The 24,269-nt window shown below is 35.2% G+C and overlaps 1 long non-coding RNA gene across 2 annotated transcripts in view; it reads right to left on the bottom strand.

The window, feature by feature from the left end:
* Positions 1-656: 656 nt before the first annotated feature.
* Positions 657-24,269, bottom strand: part of LOC147916458 (uncharacterized) — a 75,150-nt gene continuing 51,537 nt past the window's right edge. For both annotated transcript variants that reach the window (XR_015552994.1, XR_015552993.1), the window contains exon 3: positions 657-911. This is a non-coding gene — a long non-coding RNA (uncharacterized LOC147916458). The remainder of the gene's footprint in view (positions 912-24,269) is intronic.

Below are 24,269 nucleotides of genomic sequence, written 5' to 3'. Positions count from 1 at the left end.
CCCTACCCAACTCAAAAATAAAAGCCTGAAATCAACAAAGAGCTCAGAGAAAGCGGTACATGAAACGTGCCATTAGCATTTCTCAGAGATGGAGAAGATCACAAATATCAAATTACCTCTAGGTAGAAAAACAAACCACCAAATTTTACTGGAATTCCCCCTGCTGTTGAAAACTTGTGAAACTTAGAAAGTAGGGAAGAAGAGACTTAAGAGTCACAATGAAAAAGGAGGAGAGCAGCCTGGAAGACACAGATAAGTCATGGGGGGAAATAGGAAGCCTAGGGAAAGAAAGTCCAACAGTAAATGCCAGAATACTAGACACAGATTCAAACTTGGTTGGTCATAGCATCAGTTGTAAGAAAGGGGATTGAAAATGAGGAGGACTAGAACAACAGATTGGAAGTAAAATTACTTCAGGGGGCCGGCCTGGTGGTGAAGTGGTTGAGTTCGCATGCTCCGCTTCAGCGGCCCGGGGTTCGCTGGTTTGGATCCTGGGCAGGGACCTACTCACCACTTATCAAGCCACGATGACTTGGCATCCCACGTAGAAGAGCTACAACTCTACAACTGTGATACACAACTATGCACTGCGGCTTTGGGGAGAAAAAAGAAAAAGAGGAAGATTGGCAACAAATATTAGCGCAGGGCCAATCTTCCTCAAAAAAAAAATTACTTCTGGGAAAAAAATCAGAGAAATACTTAAGAAGAGGTGTTCTTTGGGATGTGGTAACAAAGCACAATAAAAATAAAAAGGAAAATTAGCAATCATAAGGAAATTAAAATAATTTTTTTTGAAAAGACATTATAACCTTTTCCTTCTCTCACTAACACCATCAGAACTTAAAGAAGCTGGAGTTCACCACCGTCAGAAGAAGGCGCTCTTGAGCTAACCAGCCAGTCCATAAAATACTCTGAAATAGAAAAAACAAAACAAAAAAACTTCCATGCAAAGCTGCAACAGAAGAAAATAGAAAATGAAAATCTAAATATAATAACTGAAGAAAATTCTACCCCTACCTCCAAAACACAGACACACACACATACACACAAAGCAGAAGAAAACTGGAATTCAATACTCCAAACTGGATTAAATGACCTAAGCATGGGGATAAAACAAATTTATATACAGCTATAATTATTGAGGCTGCCTTCATTCACAGAGTTTTTTCCTTGTGTGGCTTATAATTTTGAATTGTATACTCATGCTAACTAGAGTTTAATTTAGGAATCCTGACAGTCTAGTTCGAGCCTGTTCTTTCCAGAGTGGATTTGCTTTTCCTTTAGTGAGCTATCAATCTAAGACCCGTAATTCTTAATTTAATTTCATGGATGTCTCCTGACCACACAGCTAGTATACATTCAAACCCATACCCATTTCCATGACGTTTGCAATCGTCAACGGAATAGCATCTTTGCTATTGAAAAGGCTATATTGCTTGGGATAGCATCTTTGTTTTCCTTTCTGACCTAGAAAAGATGTATAGGTATGTTACATAGATCCCTGTTCAGTTAAGGGATCATGAATCATGAAAATATATGAAAATGTATGTGAAAGGAACAGGTACATACTGTGTGTGTGATAAAAAGAAAGTCTAAAGATTTTTTTGTTACATGAAGGAACTGTATTTTACTTAAAATAATAAGCCATGAGTTAAAAACAAATTAATAAAATCATTTTTACATTCATTTTAACAGTTATAATGCATGGTCATTTCCTATATTCTAAATATCAGAGGTACTGAATCAGTATTAGATGTTTCAATTATTTCATATAAACTAAGGAGAAGAATTATGACTCTAGAGAAGATAATAGATACAATATTCATGAAGCACAGCTGTCTTTTCAGGTATCAAGTGCTTCTTTTGTGTCATAATTTTACTAAGGCAGAAGCTTTGTAACTGAGAAATCTACTGGCATTAAACTCTTAGAGAGGAAAATTACTTGTTCTCTTTGAACTAGAATTTTTAGAATAATGGAGTTTTTGTGAGATTGCTGGTATACTCCAACAATACTTAAGATGAAAGTTTTACAAGAAACAAATTTTCCTATGTTCTTTGAAAACTTTTGATGCCAAGAAGAATAAATACGTGAACCAGATTTCTCCAGACCTTATCAGTCCAGGGTACAAACAAGGTCACAATAATATTAATACACAGGTGAAGGGGTAGTAATGGAGTTCTGTTGATGTTAACAATGAAAAAAATTAAGTCTTGCTGCTGCAGATCTTTGAGAAAGCTGTCAGAGTGCATTTCCCTACATAAGAGGTACAGCCAGAAGGTCAAAACTGAACAGATACAGTAGCCTTGAGGCAAGATGTTATCAGATTGAAACAAATTGAAGATTTCACAGAAATGGCCATACCAAGTTCAGCTCAAATTGTAGGTAAAGCTTACTGGATGTGAGTCAGGACATAGGTGACCAATCAAGATGGGCACCACCAGATCACCAGAACAGGATCCTGGGTGTCTTTTCTGTGCCAGACACAAATGTTTCGCTTGTTGTACCAAGGGGAGGTGGAGATGCACTAGGGCAAGCGCTCAGAAGACCAGGGTGGTGAAGGTGAGCCAGCTACTGGAGAAGCTGAAGGCATGTGCTATTTTCAAGCTGATGTGGTGGGAAGAGTTTCAATATTTAACCCATCATATAGCCTTTTCAATCTAAATATATGTGATTGCAAAAGCTTAACTATCTCTGGAAAGATATATAAGAAACAAGTAAATGATTGCTTCTGAGCAGAAGGAAGTGGCCAGAAAACTGAGATACCTGACCCTTGACAAGGTAATGTAGAACAAGTTCTCCCAAACTTTGCATATAGATAACTTCTTAAAGTCAAAATATTTACTATCTCCCCAAATTGATACTAGCTTTCTTTATTCTGTGTTGATTGATACAAAAGGGTATTGTAGATCTAGGATCTTTTAAAATGTATCAAAATCAACGTATATTTTATACATATTATTATATGATGTATGATTAATTTTGTCTCTTAAAAACACCACTCCTGCGGTTGGCCCCATGGCGTAGTGGTTAAGTTCACGTGCTCCCCTTCGGTAGCCCAGGATTTGAGGTTTCGAATCCTGGGCACGGACCTACATACTGCTCATCAAGCCATGCTGTGGAGGCACCCCACATACAAAGTAGAGGAAGATTGGCAACGGATGTTAGCTCAGGGCAAATCTTCCTCACCAAAAAAAATAAATAAAAATAAAAACACCACTCCTTCCTTTCCACTTCCAGGCCCTCATAATAGATGCTATAGCAATGGTAAAACATATATTACTGCTTAAATTTGACTTGATCTCACTTACATAATCTCACACTAATTTATATTGAATAAACTTGAACACACACGTTTCACTATGAGACAAAAATTAGAAAATCTTTAAAACATACAATAAAAATTCTTATTATGAAAGACGATGTTAAACATTGTATTTCTTTTTCAATAATATGTTTATTTTGGCACATTATTTAATCTTCTTGCAATTTAGTTGCCCTATGTGTAATCACATCGATGGATTTGATTACCCACTTTTTACTTATAACAGGCAACAAATCTAAATCCAGGCATAAATACACTTCTGTTCCTAGGCATCCACCTCTGAATACAATGTAAATGCTAAAGGATGTGATACACCTGAGGAAGGGTCATTCCCCAACAATGACATCACCAACAAAAGCCCTAGTAACCATGGAAACCTAACTATAATTACCTTTCAGTATAACTAGAGGTGGAAAATATTCTGTTGTTGCTGTTGTTGTCATGTGGAAACTCAGTAGTAGAGGGAAAAACAGACTAGAACCAGAGGACAAAGACAGACCCTTTCCAAGAAATGTATTGTATATTACTTTCATGCACTCAGTCATCAATAAAAAATTCACACTTGTCTAAAGTTTGATAGTATACAAAAATGTCTCATTATAATGTACTTTCTCAAGTAATGCAAACATCAAACAAACTCAAATTGAGGAATCTTTTAAAAGATTGGCCTTAACTCTTAAAAATATTTACATGACAGAAATTAAAAAAATGCAGGAGAAAAGTCCTATATTGAAGAAGACCAAAGGCACACAATGATTAAGTGCGGTGCATGATTGGTTGTTAGATCAGGAAAAACCAAGTGAAAGAAAGCTACAAAGGACGTTTAGGAACAATTGAGGAATATTTAATAAAGGTTGTATATTAAGTAATAGCTAATGTTAAATTTCAAGTGGGTAATAATTATATATTTATAGTATAGATTATTACGTATATAATATATAGAGACAAGGCAATTCAATTGTAAGAGAACATCCTTTCCTCTCATGGGATACATTTGAAGTATTTACAGGGGAAGTATCATGATATTTACAAATTCATGTCTCAAATCAAGCACAAGAAAAAGTTTGTACATGTGTATGTACATAGTGAAAGACGTACAATCTAGAGAACATGATAAAGTAAGCATGCCAAGTATGAATCTAGGTAGAGGAAATACCTGTGTTCATTGTACTATTCTTTCTACTATGCTGTGGGTTTGAAAATATTCAAAACAAAAAGTTGAAAAAGAGATTTCCCAAAAATTAATATGCTATTAGGGTAAAACAAACTAGAAAAGAAAGAAGGAAGGAAGCATTATTATATGAAGATTTCTGCTTCTGTATATCTGTATTTCTGCCTCTACTGATATATATAGTCAATAAAATTCTGTGTTCTTTTTGGATACACCCAAGATTGATAGAAAGTGGTAGCGATGGTTGATCATTTCAAAAAATGTATTAAACGTTTGACGGCTTTGTAATGTGTTAATTTGATAGGATGTGTTAATTTGTACTAAATTTTCCAGAATTCTCTTTTTTTTGCATGTTTCTGGTTTGGGCGGGCCACAAGGGAGTTCATGTGAGATTTGGAAAGTGTAAGGGAAGCAGCAGCTATCTTCTAGCATGCAAATGTGGTTGCTGATATGTCTGATGGGAAGCAGCAGCTGGGCCGGCAACTGCTTTATCCACACCCGGATTCCCTTGTAGCTTCTCGGATTCTGGGCCCATCGTGGGTGTTTAGCTCCATGGCTCCAGCTCCTGCAGGGTATCCACGTCACCAAGGTCAGAAGCAGTAAGAATGGACAAAGGTTTCAGTCCATTCCGCTGGGGTTCAAGCACATGTTTGTGGGTTTCATCCTACTCAAGATCTTCCCTTCCTGACCCCCTTTCCTGAGAGCTTTAAGCTCCAGCATCAGATAAGACAACAGTCTGACAGAGACAGTTTCGCTAGCTCCCACAGTTGGATAAGTCAATTCCCTGTAGCAAATCCTTTTGTAGATAGATAGATGGATAGATAGATAGATAGATACATACATACATACATAGATGATAGATAGATAGATAGATAGATAGATAGATAGATAGATAGATAGATAGACAGATAGATAGATATAGATATAAGTATAAATAAAAATCTCCTATCAGTTCTGCTTCTATGATAAACCCTGACTGATACAGTCATTTTAAAATAATGAGACACAATAATGTTGCTTATATTTTTAACTTATGTTTTGAAGATACACATAACTTCACCTAAAACACATATTTTGAAAGGAAGCATAAGAGAAAGATTATAGTACCAAAATACCTACAGCAAACCCCAAGCCAGTAAAATACTTAGAGATGTTGAAACACAAATTTGAGAGCCTAAAATTTAAAGTTACTTTTCAAACCTGCCTGGCTGTTAATTAAATGGTGTGTGTGTGGGGGGGTGTGCGTGTGTGTGTGTGTCTGTTCATCACTTGCGATCATCTCAAGACAAATTTGGCAGACATTTGCATCTCTACTTCTTTGTACAAAACTCCAAAAACAGCTTAATAAATAAAATAATCAAAGGTGTTTCTTTTCATGTTAGCTCTGCTCTCTTTTTATTTGCATAACTAGTCTAAAAGCCTAGAGCGCAGTTGGCAGCATAAGTTGGTTAGGATATACGCCATCAAAGTTAAGCAGTATTTAAGAAGATCCAAAATATTCTCTATGATCTTCTGTCTGAGCTAATAAAAGAGCAGTCAGATGAGGTTCAAATGAAATACTCTCCCGTGCTTATCTCAGAGTAAGTCAAACATAATCTCTTATCTGATCATTTTATCTTTTACATATTTGGAGTAAATGGAGATATTAAGACTCAGAGACAAGAGCAAAATATAACATACAGATATTACACATCCATAGTAAATGGCTCTCCTGTGATTTCAATACCAGAATCCAAACCCTGCAATCACGTTCATGAAATGTTTACAGGTATCAAGGGACATGGAAATAATTTTGCACTACCCCGTCAGACTTATCTTTAAGCATCCCCTCTAATGTTACGTAACTTCTAAAATGCAAAGAAAAAAAGTGGGGAAGTACTTACTATACTTATTTTCAGAAAACATTTGAGTGAGTGATTGAAGTAAATTAGTAAAGTTTTAGAATAGACTATAATATTAATCTGATGATAAAAATATTGCTACTAATGCTTATTTTTACTTGACTAGATTTGTTATTTTATTTCAGATTTTGTAATAACTATCCATTTTGGAAGCTAAGCTTAGTGATCTTATTAAGTTTTGGTTCACAATTCATAAGGGCCTTCTTGTTGCTGTAGTTTGTAAGCTTGGGGTAATTCAGATGAATTATTAAAAAGAAATACAGATAACTTATAAGTTATACAGGCAAGAGGCTATAATATTACTAAACAGGAGTGTCACCAAAAAAATTTTCACTGCTTCAAACAATAAAAACTAAATGTTGCTGGGCCGGCCCCGTGGCTTTGCGATTAAGTGTGTGGGCTCCGCTGCTGGCAGCCCTGGGTTCTGATCCTGGGCGTGCGCCTACGCACTGCTTCTCTGGCCATGCTGAGGCCGCGTCCCACATACAGCAACTAGAGGGATGTTAAACTATGACATACAACTATCTACTGGGGCTTTGGGGGAAAAAAGGAGGGGGATTGGCAATAGATGTTAGCTCAGAGCTGGTCTTCCTCAGCAAAAAGAGGATTAGCATGGATGTTAGCTCAGTGCTGATCTTCCTCACAAAGGAAAAAAAAACTAAATTTTGCTGCTTATGGAGAAGAAACACAAACCTAGAAATTAGACCTGGAATGATTATAACTCAATAGCATGTTGCCAAAAAGATCTCCAAGTGATCCAGACCTAATAATCCTTTTAAAATGTAGAACTGTGTATTTCCCTGACTCTAATTTCTCTGTTTGAACGCCCAGTAGGCATCTCTAACTTAACATTTCAAAAATGAACTCTTGATCAACATCACCACACCACACTCCACCACTGCCCCGTGGTTTCTCCTACAGTCTTCCCCATTCAACAAATGAAAATTCTCCCTGAAATGCTCAGGCCAAATACACAGGATGGAAGTATTTTTTTTTTTTTTTTTTTTTTGTGAGCAAGATCAGCCCTGAGCTAACATCCATTCCAATCCTCCTCTTTTTTTGCTGAGGAAGACTGGCCCTAGGCTAACATCCGTGCCCATCTTCCTCCACTTTATATGGGACGCCATCACAGCATGGCCTGACAAGCAGTGCATCGGTGCGCGCCTGGGATCCGAGCCCGGGCTGCTAGCAGCGGAGCACGTGCACTTAACTGCTACGCCACAGGGCCAGACCTGGGATGGAAGTATTTTTGAGTCTTGTGTTTTCTTTTACATTTAACATCCAATCCGACAGCAATTCCTCTTGACTCAATCTTTAAAATATATTCAGAACTCCACTAGTTTTTATCCAGTGAGGTAATACTACCCTGGTTCTAACCATCTACATTTCTAGCATGAATTTTTACATTTTAGCACTTGCCTCTCTACTATTCTTAATACACGTTTATTTGAGTTTATTCTCAATACACATTTAAAACTTAACTCAAATCATTCCCTTCAGTCCCAAAACACTCTATGGCTTTTCATCTCACTCACAGTAGAAATAAAAGTTCTTGCTATGGCATATTAGGGCCTACCTAGCCTGTCATCCTCCTGTAATTACTCCCTTACCATCTCTGCTGACCTCTTACTTGACATGACCTCCAAGTCCTCCTTGAAATTCTTGAACAAGCATATTTCCGTCAAAGAGCCTTTGTACTTACTCTTCTTTCAGCCAGAATGATCTTCTTCCACATATTTGCTTGCTTGCTCCCTCACTCACTGAATTTTCTGTTCAAACGTCACTTATCTGTGTGGCCTCCCTCCAGATATATAGCCTTCCAACCCCTCTTCCAGGATTCTTAACCCTGTTTTCTTGTTCTTACCTATAGCAATTATTTTGTTATCATCATATATACTGTATCTTTTTCATCTTTTTTATTTTTGACTATTAAAATGTGGGCTCTCTAAGAGTGATGAATCTTGCTAGTTTCATTCACAGCTGAATCCCCAGTGTCTACAGCAATGCTTAGAATATGTTCAAAATTTTATAAATATTTTTAAGTAAACTATTAATTAATATATTCCTGAGTACAAAATAAAGATAGCACAATATTTAGAAAGATTTCTGCTCGAGAAGTTAGAAGTCCTATATCAAAATCCATGCTCTTTCATTTGCTATCGAATTCCTCAAAGCCTCAGTTTCCTCACTGAAAAAAAACCCTGAGAAAATGATGACCATTCTGTCATGTTAACTACATTGTTTTGAAAATCAAACTGATCAAATGAGCTGAAATATTTGGAAGTGATTTTAAATAATATTAATGCAAATGTAAGCTATTCTTTCTAAAAGATGTGCATATATAATTTCCTTAGAAATTTGTTGGGAAGACATTGGTCATGCTTAAATTTCTTTCACTTTCTCAAATAAAATGATTCATTCACTAAATAAAGGATGGAATCTAAAGTCAGTAATCTAAGCTTCCATTTTAGAAAACTGAAAAAGAAGAACAAATCAAACTTAAAGTAAGAAGAAGGAAAGTAATAAAAATTACAGCAGTAATCAATGAACTTAAAACAGGAAATCAACAGGAAAAAAATCAACAAAGCTGAAAGCTGATTATTTGGAAATATCAACAAAATCCACAAGCCTCTGGCCAGGCTAAGAAAAAAGGAAAGATACAAATGACTAATATCAGAAATGAAAGAGATGACATCACTACAATTCTCAGAGACATTAAGAGGATAACAGAGGAATACTAGAAACAACTCTATGCACACAAATTTGATGACCTAGGTGAGATGGACCAATTCCTTGAAGACACAATCTGCCAAAATTCACAAAAAAAGAAATAGACATTCTGAGTAGGCCTACGTCTATTAAAGAAATTGAACCAATAATTAATAACCTTCCAAAACAGAAAGTAATGGGCCCATATGGGTTTACTGGTGAATTCTACCAAATATTTAAGGAAGAAATCATACAGATTCTCTACAATCTTTTTCAGAAGATGGAGGCAGAGGAAATACTTCCTAACTCATTCCATGAGGCCAGCATTACTCTAATATCAAAACCAGGCAAAGACATTACACGAAAACTACAGAGCAATATCTCTCATGCACATAGATACAAAAATCCTCAAGAAAGTATTAGCAAAATAAATCCAAAATGTATAAAAAGAACTATATACCACAACCAAATGGGATTTATCCCACGTATGCAAGGCTGGTTCAACATTCAAAAATCAGTTAATGTAATCCATCACATCAACAGTCCAAAGAAGAAAAATCACATGGTCATATCAATAGATGTACAAAGCATTTGACAAAATCCAAATAAAACTCTCAGTAAACTAGTAGAGGGGAACCTCCTCAATTTGATAAGAACATCTATAAAAAACCTACAGCTAACATCATACCTAATGGTGAGAAAATAGAAGCTTTCCCATTAAGATCAGAAACAAAACAACGATGTCACTTTTCACCACTCCTTTTCTACGTTGTACTGGAAGTCATAGCTAATACAATAAGACAAGAAAAGGAAATAAAAAGCATACAAATTGGGGAGAAAAAAATAACCTGTCTTTGTTCACAGATGACATGATTCTCTATGTAGAAAATCTGAAAAAATAAAAAAAAAATCCTGAAACTAATAAGCAATTATAGTAAGGTTGCAGAATACAAGGTTAATACACAAAAGTCAATCACTTTCCTAAAACAACAATGAATGTCTGGATTTGAAATTAAAAATGCAATACCATTTGTATTAACACCCCAGAAATGAAATATTTAGATATAAATCTAACAAAATATGTTCAAGATCTATATGAGGAAAATTACAAAACATTGATCAACAAAATCAAAGAAGAACTAAATAATGGAGAGATATTCCATGTTCATGGATGGAAAACTGGGCATTGTTAGGATGGCAGTTCTTCCCAACTTGATCTACAGATTCAATGCAATCTCAATCAAAATCCTAGCAAGTTATTTTGTAGATATCAATAAACTGATACTAAAGTTTATATGTAGAGGTAAAAGACCCAGAAGAGCCAATTCAATATTTAAGAACAAGAACAAAGTCAGAGAACGGACACTACCCAACTTTAAGACTATAAAGCTAGAGTAAACAGGACATTGTGGTATTGCTGTAAGAATAGACAAAGAAATCAATGGAACAGAACAGATAGCCCCAAAATAGACCCACATATATATAGTAAACTAATATTTAACAAAAGTGCAAAAGCAATACAGTGGAGCAAAGATAGTCTTTCCAACAAATGGTGCTGGAACAACTGGATATCCACACGCAAAAAAACAATCTAGACACAGGACATACACTTTTTACAAAAATTGACTCAGACTGGACCATAGACCTAAATGTAAAACACAAAACTATAAAACTCTAAGAAGATAACATAAGAGAGGGCCGGCCCGGTGGCGCAAGTGGTTAAGTGCATGCACCCCGCTGCGGTGGCCTGGGGTTCGCTGGTTTGGATCCCGGGCGCACACCGACACACCACTTGTCAAGCCATGCTGCGGTAGCGTCCCATATAAAGTAGAGGAAGATGGGCACGGCTGTTAGCCCAGGGCCAGTCTTCTTCAGCAAAAAAAGAGGAGGATTGGCAGATGTTAGCACAGGGCTGATCTTCCTCACAAAAAAAAAAAAAGGAGAAGAAGAGAAGAGAAAACCTACAGGACATTTGGCACAGTGATTACTTTTTAGATACCACAATAAAGGCACAATCCATGACAGAAACAATTGATAAGCTGGACTTCATTAAAATTAAAAACTCCTGCTCTGCAAAAAACAATGTCAAGAGAATGAGAAAACAAGCTACAGACTGGGAGAAAATATTTGCAAAAGACACATCTGATAAAGAACTGTTATCCAAAATAGACAAAGAACTCTAGAAACTCAACAATAACAAAATGAACAATACAATTTTAAAAAACGAGCAAAAGACCTTAATAGACACCTCACTGAAGAAGGTATTTAGATGGCAAATAAGCATAAGAAAACACGTTCAGTATCATATGGTGATAGTGAATTACAAATTAAAACACCAGTGAGATACCACCATACACCTATTAAAATGGCAAAAATCCAAAACACTGACAACACCAAATACTGGAGAAGATGTGGAGCAACAGAAACTCTCAATAATTGCTGGTGGGAGTGCAAAATGGTACAGCTACTTTGGAAGTCAGTTTGGCAGTTTCTTACAAAAATAAATATATTTTCGGTATTTGAACCAACAATCACACTCCTTGGTATTTACCCAAAGGAGTTGAACACTGATGTCTATACAAAAACCTGCACATGGATGTTTTTAGCATGGTATTCATAGTTGCCCAAACTTGGAAAGTAACCAAGATGTCCTTCATAGATGAATGGATAAATAAACTGTGGTATATCCAGACAACAGAATATTATTCAGCACTAAAAAGAAATGAGCTATAAAGCCATGGAAAGACATGGAGGAAACTTAAATGCATTGCTAAGTGAAAGAGGCCGATATGTAAAGGCTATATACTGAAGGATTCCAACTATATGACATTCTGGAAAAGGCAAAACTATGGAGACAGTAAAAAGATCATTGGTTGCCAGGGGTTAGCAGGGAGGGAGAGATGAATAACTGGAGCATAAAGGAATTTTAGGGCAATGAAACTCTTGTGTGTGACACTCTAATTGTGATTACACGTCATTATAAATTTATCTAAACCCCTAGAATGTACAACGTCAAGAGTGAACCTTAAGGTAAACTATGGACTTTGGCTGATAATGACGTGGCAATGTAGGTTCATTGATTGTAACAAACATACCATTGTGGTGAGGGATGTCAATAGTGGGGAAGTTGTGTGTGTGTGGGGACAGCGGGTTTATGGAAATTCTGTACTTTCTAGTCAATTTTCCCGTGGACCTAATACTGCTCCAAAAAGAAAGTCTATTAATTAAAAAATCTAATTAAGAATTTAGGCTGAATTAACCTGGCCCCTGTTCCATCAGTGATTTGTGTGATGAGGAAACCAATTTATAAAACAGAAGACAAACATTGCCTTATTAATTCCAAGGGCTTTTGTGAAGGGCATTTAGGTGTCCTGACTTCCTCACAAGAATAGAATTCTACCACTGACAACTGCTGTTTATAGACCAAAAATGTGGACCTAACCAAAACAGCACAAAATGAGTTGATGGAAATAAATATTAAAACCAACAAACTCAAACATATCTTAATTTTAAAAGTTTCACACTTCGTCTTTTTTTTTCGTTCTTATTGCTATACTTTGGCATAAAGAGTCATTAATTTGTTTCTTCATGTGTACATTCAACAATCATTTACTGAGTTCCTGCTTTATGTAAGACACGAGGTGCTGAGAATATAATAATGAGTAAGCAGAAATGAGTCTGCTTGTAATGAGTTCAGAGTCCTCCCAAGTGTGTTGAGTTTGCCCAGAGGATACACAATTTATTGGGATGGGAGAAGAAAATATTAGAACTTTGAATTGCATATAGTTTTGATTACCTTTCCTAAAGCCTTTTTTTGTTTATGCTTCGTGAGATAAGAAAATATATATCAGAATTTAGGTGGCTGTATACAGATATAAATATATATATGTAAATATATACATATTCATAGATGGGGATTCATTTTTTTTCTCTGTGGGATCAAACACGTTTGGTCTTACATAATGAGATAGACCCTAAAACAAACACACAATACACATAATTACAAATCGCGACATGTTCCATGAATGCAAAGAACAAACTGTTCCTACAGCAAGTGTGAAGAGTGTGGAAAAGTGTTCCAGGCAGATGGAACAACATGCATAAAATCTCTGAGACAGGAACAAATTTTGCTTGTTGATGGAACTGAGACACCCAGTGAAGCACAGTGATCAGGGAAGTCGTTTAGGCAGGGCTGATGAGGCTGGCAAACCGGGAAGAGGCTAAGTCACACAGGGGCTTGGAGGATGGGGTCACGAAATTGAATTTGTTGTTAAGTGCAAAAATATACTGGTAGTTTTAAAACTCAATGACACTATCAGGTTTACTTGTGTACAAGATAACTCTGACTGCTCTTTATGTTGTCTTTTGGGGGGCAATGGAAAAAGCCAGGAGTCTAGCAGACACAATAAATTTTCTTCAAATCTCACTGTAAAAAATTTTTCTCAAAATATGATGTGAAATTAGATGATATAAAACTGGGACACGGAACAAATTTCTAGATTTGCCCTTTTAGAAGCTGGTTTAAGTCTTTAAGGTCTGCCATTTAAGCTATGACTAAGTGGCATTGATGACTAGGTCGTTGAACACGTATAAAGTAACTAGGTTGCCTTTAAATTTATGGATTCAGAACTTATGTCCTCTTTCCCCCCAAACAAAGAAAAACCTGAAGAAGAAGGAAGAGAAAGAATAGGAGAGGAGGGGGAGGAGGAGAAAGTAAAGGAGGAGAAGAGGAGGGGAAATTAACAAGCTAAAATTGGTTAAATTAGTATAAAAATTTTGCCAATACTTAAAGTTTGCTACCCCATTTATTCTAATATAAACTGACCCTAGCATCAGACTTCATTAAGTATTAGTGTTTATCTGACAAGTTGGCCTGTAGACATGACAAATAGCCTTGAAGTGGGCCTACATAAATAAAAGCTTTGCTTTGATTTTAGAAATCTCTTTCTATTATTTAACCATCTTATTTCATTAAAGCCAGACAATGTACCTGTAAACATTTTATTAAATGATCTGGATCCAGTGAGATGAAATCATGGCATAGTTTTATCTCTGCTGTGATAATGGTTATTTCATTTTTTCTGTTCCTTAATGCCATCTCTACTAAACCAAATAACATTTATTTTCACTTTATGAAATGACAAATTCTCTTTTTTTAGGCGTGAAAGAATCTGGGATAATATAAAACAAGTTCCAATCTCTTGTTAGGTTTAAATATTCACTCTTCTTCCTTAACTAGGCTTAGAAGCCTGCATTGAAAAAGATGGATGTGGTCTGTTTTTCCTTCTCACTCTCTACTTTCTCTCCTACACCCTCTATTCAGAGACATTACGGCAGGACTAGAGATAAGCGAGATAAAAATTCATTTAAAGTTCGAAGTTGTAGTTTGAATGGAAAGGGTTTGGAAGACTTTAAAATTGTTTTCTCTGTTTAATACACACACACCCATACCCCAGTCTCCTGCTTATTTTTAAAATAATAAACATGAAAACTTACCACCTCAGTCTGTTCCATCTGGCATGCAACCCTTGATTATATGTTTAATTTAACGGCTTAGCAAAGTCCTCACTTTATATTATGTTTGTTATACTTTCCTGGGGTTTGAAGTTTATAGAAGAAAACATGTTTCCTAAACTGCTTTCATCCTCTGTCTTTCTATCTTGCTTCTGCTTGTAATTAGATCCAACATTTTTGAACTCTAAAATAGAAAAGATCAGTCTTGGCAGGTTTTTTTTCAATTTGAAAGACTCAGTAAGCCTTATCCTTGATTATTTTCCAGCTTTAATTATTTTGACTAAGGCATGATATTAATCTTCTCACCCCTGAAGCACTCTTAAAATATCAGCGAGTAGATACAAATTTTATCTTCATCAATCTTTGATTCTTTTGCTGATACAACTTAAAAGGTGTTCGATTTTTTGTTTCTCCTATAAACATTCTGAATACAACCTGAGTCCAAAAAATATAGGTTCATTCATTTGCTTGCTTTGTTTTGGCATAAAAGAAAAATTTTCTACCCAAAGGGATTTAATTGGTAAATGATTTTAGAAAAGAACAGCTGGAAAATACAGAAGAAAAATTTCACAGATTTTTAAATTTTACCTAGGGTTGGCTCATAAATGATTTTCTATCATCGTTATATTTGGAGAAATTGGAACTATCTCAACATATTTTTAGATTATTCAGGATTTCTAGATTAACACTCACGGTTTGGTGGCAAGAACACAGGTTTTGGATTTGGACAAAGTTTCTAATCCCAGTCTAATAATTTTATAGCTTTGTTATCTGGGGAAAATTATATCTCTCTCTGTCTTAGTTTCTATTTTGTAAACAACCTATGTTTTAGAGCTCTTAGGAAGATTGTATGAAGTAATTTATGATATTGTAAATTACTGCAGCACAAATCTGTAACTGCAGTACCTCTGTCATTTACATGCCTTCTTCCTTTCATCAAAGCTCAATACTATATGGATATCCACGAGGCAATGTGCTTTGGGGGAGTGAATCCTTATTCCATCTTTAAGGGTAATTCCTGACTGGTCTAATCCAATCATGGTACTCCCATTTTTGCTTGCCAGTGACTGGTATAGGCCTAAGTATATGACCTAATTCTGAGTAGCAAATATGATGGGCAACCTGCAGTGGAGTTATGGGAAAAGTTTCTTTCCCCCATAAAAGTGAGGGTTTATAAATCATATTCCATTTCCAGATATGTTCTAACTGCTGGATATAATGCCTAGGGATACTGCAGCTATCTTGCTATGAGTCTACAGATAAAATCAAACTGAAAATGGAAGAAAGATGCTGGGATTCTTCCTTTTATCATTGATCATCTAATTAACCATTGCTGGAACCACAGGAACTTTAGACTTTTTATTACAGGATAATAAATTTTCCTTTAGTTTAAATAGAATTAAGAGTTGCTGTTATTTACAGACAAAACCATCCTAACTTTTACAGTGATGACCACAATATGTGCTAGGTGGTAAGTGTTCAATAGACATTATTTTCCTTATTTCACTCCATTTGTCCCTAGAAGGGTTACACAAGGTATACCTGAAATTATTCTGCTTGATACTAACCTAAATGCTGTATAGAAAAAGCAACTGGTTTTATCAACTCTTAACCTGTTGAATCCATAAGGGAAATTTGTAACCAGTGCTAATTATGTGCTAAATTCATCCTCATTTAAAAATAAAATTAACATAATTTGGCTAGATATCTAAAAGTGTAGAAATGAGATGAGAAACCACTTTATTTTGCCCTTTAAAATATAACTCTATGTTTTTAGAAGTTGTTATTAGTTAAAACTAAAAATTAGATATTTCATTACTCCAAAGTAAAGTCAATATAATATTGATAAAATGAAAAGCATACCGAGCATCTAGCATACCCTAAGGGATCAAAAAATGCATATTTCATTCTTACAATAAAACGGAGTTAAAGGACATATTTAAAAGCTAATGAGGGCAAGAATACAACAGTTATCTTCATTTTTCATCTGGAAAATATCCTAACAGAGCTAATTCAGCTTGTATGAAATGAATTGTATAATTAAAATCGGAGTTGTTTCCATAAGTGGAGAAAAACAAGAGAAGAAACTTAACAATAGATGGCAATTAAAAGCTTTCCTTTGATTAAATTGGGAACATTCAGAACGGAAAAAAAAATCTCTCTAATGGAAGGAAGCCATTGACAGATGAGAAAGTTCACTTACATGGATTTTTGACACCAGGCTGCCCTGAATAAGTACCAGGAAGAAGTTATTTTTTACTTTGTTGAGAAAAATAGAATGAGTTACAAAAGAACATTCTAATTAAGGACTGGGAATAAAGTAAAAGATTTGGATAAATTAATGACCACTAAGGGCCTTACCCTCATTTGAATCTTTTAACAATTACTATCTGAATCATATTTATGGCATTTATTTTTAACTGCATTCCTTTGCACTCTTTTTTTTGTGTGTGTGTAACCTCTTTTATCAATCCTAGTGTATTGTAATTTTAAATAGCTAAGATATAGCCTCTATCCTTGACCTTCCTATTTATTTCTTGGCACACAAGAAACTTTCATAAATAGTAGGCTTTTGATAAATTTCTTAGATGAGTGAAGGCTAAAATAGAACTATAATTTATAATTTTGATTACTTTTAAGACAGTTTTTTATAACGTTTCTTTTGTGCTTATGCTGAGATGTTTTGTAAGAAAAAATATTATGACTGGAAAATCACCCTAATAGCCTATAATTACTACATTATACTATAAATATACATTCAAAGCACAGGTATTAAAAAGTCACTACCTGGTAGTACTGCATCCTGTTTGATAGTAAATTTTTGAGGAAAAATAACTTCTAATTTACTGAATTAAAACTCTATAGCCATGGGCAGATCATTTCCACTTTCATGACTCCCCCAAATCCAATGAGGGAAACCTTTCATTTGATCCAAAAGCATGTTGTTATCCATTTCCAGGGCTAATAAGGCTCTCAATGGGAACAAACAACTGCTGTATAACTAACACACATACATACACAAACACATTGCACCAATAGTCACAAATCTCTGTTTGCATCAAATCTCTAGGCATAATCCAGCAGTTAGAAAGAAACTTGAATGATCACCCCAAGAGCCAGGTTTATGTGTTAGTCATTTCTGTTTTCTCCAACGTGTGTCCCACACATAGTATTTCTTTCTTAATTCTTTTAGTGAATGAACAACTGAATAATTGTTGGAACACTTTTTAAGCAATAATTGCTTCTTAAAAATAAAAAAAGAAGAAAGCAACAACATGTAGATATAATTCTGATTTCAAGATATTCAAGTCACCTAGAGATACAGTCATGTACTGCATAACAACATTTGGTCAATGATGGACTGCATGTACAACGGTGGTCCCATAAGATTACCATAAGATAGTACCATATAGCCTAGGTGTGTAGTAGGCTATACCATCTAGGTTTGTGTAAGTACACTCTGTGATATTTGCACAATGAGGAAATCACCTAATGATACATTTGTCAGAATGTATCTCCATCATTAAGCTACACGTGACTGTAATCCTTTACCAACCATTGCCACGAAGTCAAGAGTCAATCAAAAATTCCACTCAGTCAAAATGTCACTCCAATGTATAAGTAATAGATGTAAAGCCCATCAAGAGCAGCTAGGTTAACCTAGGACAGGTTTTCAGGTAAGTTGAAAAGTTTTGGTAAACATCAGTCAGAACAAGAAGGGGCAAAGTCTAAGTCAACTGGCAAGGAAAACAGGGAGAAAGGGATTTAAATGTTGGGAAGAATAAAGATGAGGTAGGCAACTTCTGGCCTCTAAGCAATTTAACAAATTCTGTTAGGTCAAAAAATCTTCAGTGGTGACATCTTCAACCAAGTTTAACTTAATTCAAAGAAGAAAGTTCTTATTTCCTGGTCTGTTTTAAATTCTCTTTGGGGGTGGATAATACTAAGACCATAATTGTAGCTTCCTAAGCAAATCCTGATATTGATTTAAGAAAGATTTTAAAATTCTGAGTAGATGGAGAGTAGCAAATGCAAGAAATCTGTCTCCCCACCTAGACAATAATTGCACTTGTAGAATCTGCTTGATGTAACTATTTTGGAACTCTGGAGTCTATTGAAGGCTTGCAACTTCCAGGCAAAGGCTTAGAAGGTAACTTGAGGTTAATTTTAGTCAATGTCAGCTCTTAGTTTGACAGAGCTATCCATTCCCCACTCCCCCGCCCTGTGGCAGGTAGCTGTGCACTTGTTCCTGGAGCAGCTTGCACACAGCTTATGGGAGCCAAAGTGAGCAAAAAGGGCCTATCCTCATACACAGCTGGTGGGAATGCAAACTGGTGCAGCCTCTATGGAAAACTGTATGGAGATTCCTCAAAGACTTAAAAATAGAGATGCCCTATGACCCATTACTGGGAGTCTATCCAATGAACCTGAAATCAACAATCCAAAGAGGTCTATGCACCCCTATGTTTATTGCAGCATTATTCACCATAGCCAAGAAGTGGAAGCAACCTGTGTCCCTCGACTGACGATTGGATTAAGAAAATGTGGTATATATATACAATGGAATACTACTCAGCCATAAAAAAAGACAAAATCGTCCCATTTGCAACAACATGGATGGGTCTGGAGCGTATTATGTTAAGTGAAATAAGCCAGAAAGAGAAAGACAAACACTGTATGATCTCACTCATATGTGGAATATAAACCAACACATGGACAGAGAAAACTGGACTGTGGTTACCAGGGGCAGTGGGGGTGGGGGGTGGGCACAAGGGGTGAAGGGAGTCATATATATGGTGATGGACAAACAAAAATGCACAACCCAAAACTTCACAATGTTAAAAACCATTAAAACATCAATTTAAAAAAAAAAAAAAAAGGGCCTGTCCTTCAAATATTGGGTATCTGTGCTTTGATCATTGGTTGCTGCTTCTGGTCTCAGAGGTGCATACTAAGGGGCTGGTGGTCATTGCTGTTGCACCTCCCCACACTGTTGCAAGCCCTTCCTCCCACTGAAGTGATGGCCAGGGGCTTTAAAGGGGCAGTGACCTTTTTCTCCTCCTTCATTTTTCTTTTTTTCCCCCTTTTGAGAGCCAGACATTAATGAGAAGAGCATTCAAAACAACTTCATATATGGGGAAAATTAGAAAGTCCCCATGCATGCCCAGGGAAAAGTGCAGGCTCAGAAAAGAGTGAGAAGAGCATAAATTAACTCAGTCTGATCTTTCATGCAGAGACAGCTTATAACAATAAAAAAAACCCCAAAACAATAAACAACAAAACCTAGCAAACCTTAGGAAACAGAGACAATATGATTTCAAGAATTACCATGTTACTAGATTCAAAAGTCCAGTTTTCAACAAAAAAATTACAAGGCATACAAAAAAAAAGAACAGTATGACCCATTCAAAGGAAAAGAATAAATCAACAAAAACTGTCCCTGAAAAAGACCTAATGGCAGATGTACTACGAAAAGACTTTAAAATAACTGTCTTAAAGATGCTCAAAGATCTAAAGGAAGATGTGGAATAAGTCAAGAAAATGCATATGAACAAAATGGAAATACCAACTAAGAGGTAGAAAACCTAAAAATAAACCAAAAAGAAATTCTGGAGCTTAAAAATATAATAACTGAAATAAAAAATTCACTGATGAGATTTAAAGTCAGATTTGAGCAGGCCAAAAACAAGTCAGCAAACTTGAAGAGAAGGCAATGAAATTATCATCTGAGAAACAGAAAGAAAAAAAAGATTGAAGAAAAATCAACAGAGCCTAGGGACCTGTGAGACACCATTAAGCATAGTGTGAGAGTTCTAGAAGGAAAAGAGAGACAGAAAGGGTCAGAGAAAATATTTGAAAAAATAATGGCTGAAAACTTCCTAAATTTGGTGAAAGACACATATATAAACATCAAAACAAAAACTGTAAACCAAGAATCTTATATCCAGCAAACTGTCCTTCAAAAGGAAGAAATTAAGACATTACCAGTTAAACAAAAGCTGATGGAGTTTGTTGCTGTCAGACCTGCTCTGTAAGAAATGCTAAAGGAGTCCCGCAAGTTGAAATGAAAGGACACTAGCCAGTAACTCAAAGCTGTATAAAAAAAGATCTCAATTAAGGTAAATACATAAACAATTATAAAAGCTAATATTGTAACAGCAGTTTGTAACTCCACTTTTTTTCCTATATGATTTAAGAGACTAATACATTTTTTAAAAACAATAATTATTAATCTAAATGCTAGTATTATTGTAACTTTGATTTGTAATTTCAAATTTTATTTTCTACATATTTAAGAGACTAATGTATTTAAAAGAATTATCAGTTTATGATTTGGGGCATATAATGTGTAAAGATATAACTTTGTGACATGAAATACTGAAAGCAGTGGGGAGGGAGGAGTAAAGGAGCAGAGTTTATGTATGTTATTGAAGTTAAGCTTGTATAAATTCAAATTAGAGTGATATAACTTTAGGATATTAAATGTAATTCCCATGGTAACCACAAAGAAAACAGCTATGGAATATACGTGAAAGGAATTTAAACATTTCACTACAAAAAAAAATTAACATAAAATAAGACAGTAATGCAAGAAATGGGGGACAAAAAAGCTATAAGACATATGGAAAACAAATAATAAAATGACAGAACTAAATCCACACTCGACAAACTAGGAATAGAAGGAAACCATCTCAACATAATAAATTTCATATATGAAAAACCCAAGGCAAATATCATACTCAATGGTAAAAGACTGAAAGCTTTTCCTTTAAGATCAGGAACAAGGCGAGGATGCCTGCTTTCATGCATCTATTCAACATAGTACTGGAAGATCCAGTCAGCTCAATGAGGTGAGAAAAAGAAATAAAAGTCAGAGTAGGAAGTAAAACTATCTCTGTTCACAGATGATATACTCATATATGTAGTATACTCTGAAGATTCCATATTAAAATAATTGTTAGAACTAATAAGTGAATTTAGTAACATAGCAGGATAGAAAGTCAACACATAAAATTATTTGCATTTTTATACACCAACAATGAATAATACGAAAAGGAATTTAAGAAAGTAATTCAACTTAGAATAGCATCAAAAAGAATAAAACACTTCGAAATTATGGAGGTGAAACTTGTAATAGTGAAAACTACAAAACATTGCTGAAATAAATTAAAGAAGACATAAGTAAATGGAAACACATCTCATGTTCATGTATGGGAAGACTTAACATTGTTAAGATGTCAGTTCTACCCAAAGCAATCTACAGATTCAATGCAATCCCTACCAATGACATTTTGTGCAGAAATAGAAAAACTCATCCTAAAATTCATATGGAATCTCAAGGGATGTTGAGTAGCCAAAATTACATTGAAAAGGAATAACAAAGCTGAAAGACTCACACTTCCTGATTTCAAAACTTACTACAATGCTACAGTAACTCAAACAATGTAGTATTGGCATAAAGACAGACATACAGATCAGTGGAAAAGAATAGAGTCCAGAAGTAAACTTTCATATATATGGTCAAATGATTTTGACAAGTATGCCAAGACCATTCAATGGGAAAAGGACAATCTTTTCAACAAATGGTGCTGGGAAAATTGGATATATACACCCAAAAGAATAAAATTGGATCTTACCTAACATCACATACAAAAAGTAACTCAAAATGAATCAAAGATTTAAATGGAAAAGATTGAATTATAAAAATCTTAGAAGAAAACATAGGGCAAAAATCTTCACGACATTGGATTTGGCAATGATTTCCTGGATAGGACACCAAAGCCAAAGACAACAAAAGGAAATATAGACAAATTCGACTTCATAAAAATTAAAATATTTTGTTCATCAAAACACACTATCAACAGAGTTAAAAAGGCAACTCACGGAATGGGAGAAAGTATTTACAAATCATATATCTGATAAGAGATTAACATCCAAAATATATAGAGAACTCCTAAAACTCAACAACAATAAACAAGCAACCCAATATCAAAAATAGGTGCAAGACTTGAATAGACTTTCTCCAAAGAAGATATACAAACAGCCAGTAAGCACATGAAGATACCCAACGTCACTAATCACTAGGGAAATGCAAATCAAAACTACAATGAGATACTACCTTACACCCATTAGGATGGCTACAATCAAAAATCAGAAAATAACAACTGCTGACAAGAATGTGGCAAAATTGTGCACTATTGATAAGAATGTTAGAAGGTACAGCTGCCGTGGAAAGCAGTATCGTGGTTCCTCAGAAAATCAAAAATGAAATTACTATATGATTCAGCAGTTCCACATCAATACCCAAAAGAATTGAAAGCAGAGTCTTGAAAAGGTATTTATACACCCATGTTTATTGCAGCATTATTCATGATATCTAAAATGTGGAAGCAATACAAATGTCCATCAGTGGATGAATGGATAAGCAAAATGTGGTATATAAATACAATGGAATATTATTCAGCCTTAAAATGGGCACATATGCTAAATATGTATGACATATACTACAACATAGATGAACCTTGAGGACATTATGCTAAGTGAAATGAGCCTGTCTCAAAAAGACAAATACTATATGACTCCACTTATATGAGATATCTAGAATAGTCCAAATCATAGAGACAGAAAGTAGAATGGTGGTTGCCAGGGGCTGGAAGGAAAGGGAAAATGGGGAGCTATTGTTTACTGGGTATAGAGTTTCAGTTTTACAAGATGAAAGAGTTCTGGAGATGAATGGTGGTAATGGTATCACAACATTATGAATGTATCTAATCCCACTGAACTGTACACGTAAAAATGGTTGAGATGGTAAATTTTATGTTACGTGTATTTTACCACAAGGAAAAAAAGAAAGATAGACTTTAACACCACGCTCCCAAATGTTATGTTAATCTGCTGACATTTCACAACAAAGAATTTTTAGAATTTCTCACAAGTCAGGAATTAATGTCAGAACGGAACCACTGGTTTTGGGGTCCCATGACCTCTCTGACTGACACACAATGAGGGCAAATGGAGTTTATTGGCCATGAACTCTCCTCTGGCTGACAGACTGATCTACGCAGGTTACCATAGAGCCAGAAAAAGTTTGGGTCCTTGGCAGAGAAAGGGGTAGCAGGAATTAAAAAAAGTAAATAAAATGAAAATTGAAATTCACAGTTACAGAGAAACTTCTCTGAAAATATTCTCTAACACACATAGCTATGCTAAAGGAGTATTAGTGAGTATAGCAAGAGGAAGAATCGATTGCTAAAGTTTCGGCTAAAGAAAGCACGTGCTAAATACTCTACATTGAGAAGTAGTCTATTAGGTGAAAAATGTTACACATTTGATACTTAAAATAAGTATGATACTTAAAATGACATGGCTCCTTCCAGTCTAGGAGAGGCTGAATTTTCAGTAAGACAAAATCTTCCTTCTCACTGCCTCAACTTCCACAGGCCTATATTATATCTTTAAAAAATCAATAGAACCTACATTGTCTTTGAAACAATGCCTGAAGTTGCAAAATTTGTCTCTAGTATTCTAATACATGCTACCTTATGACATATGAAATATTCTCTTTAATAAATTTTCTTCAGTTGTTTCTTCATATTTCTAATCTCACATGAGTTGCCAGTATCATAAGTGTACCAGACTTTTATGGATTTT

Source organism: Ceratotherium simum, chromosome 8 (genome assembly GCF_057802395.1).
Source record: "Ceratotherium simum simum isolate JZ-2026a chromosome 8, ASM5780239v1, whole genome shotgun sequence".
Lineage (NCBI taxonomy): Eukaryota > Metazoa > Chordata > Mammalia > Perissodactyla > Rhinocerotidae > Ceratotherium > Ceratotherium simum.
The sequence above is the reverse complement of the archived record's forward strand: the minus strand, read 5'-3'. Positions and strand labels throughout refer to the sequence as shown.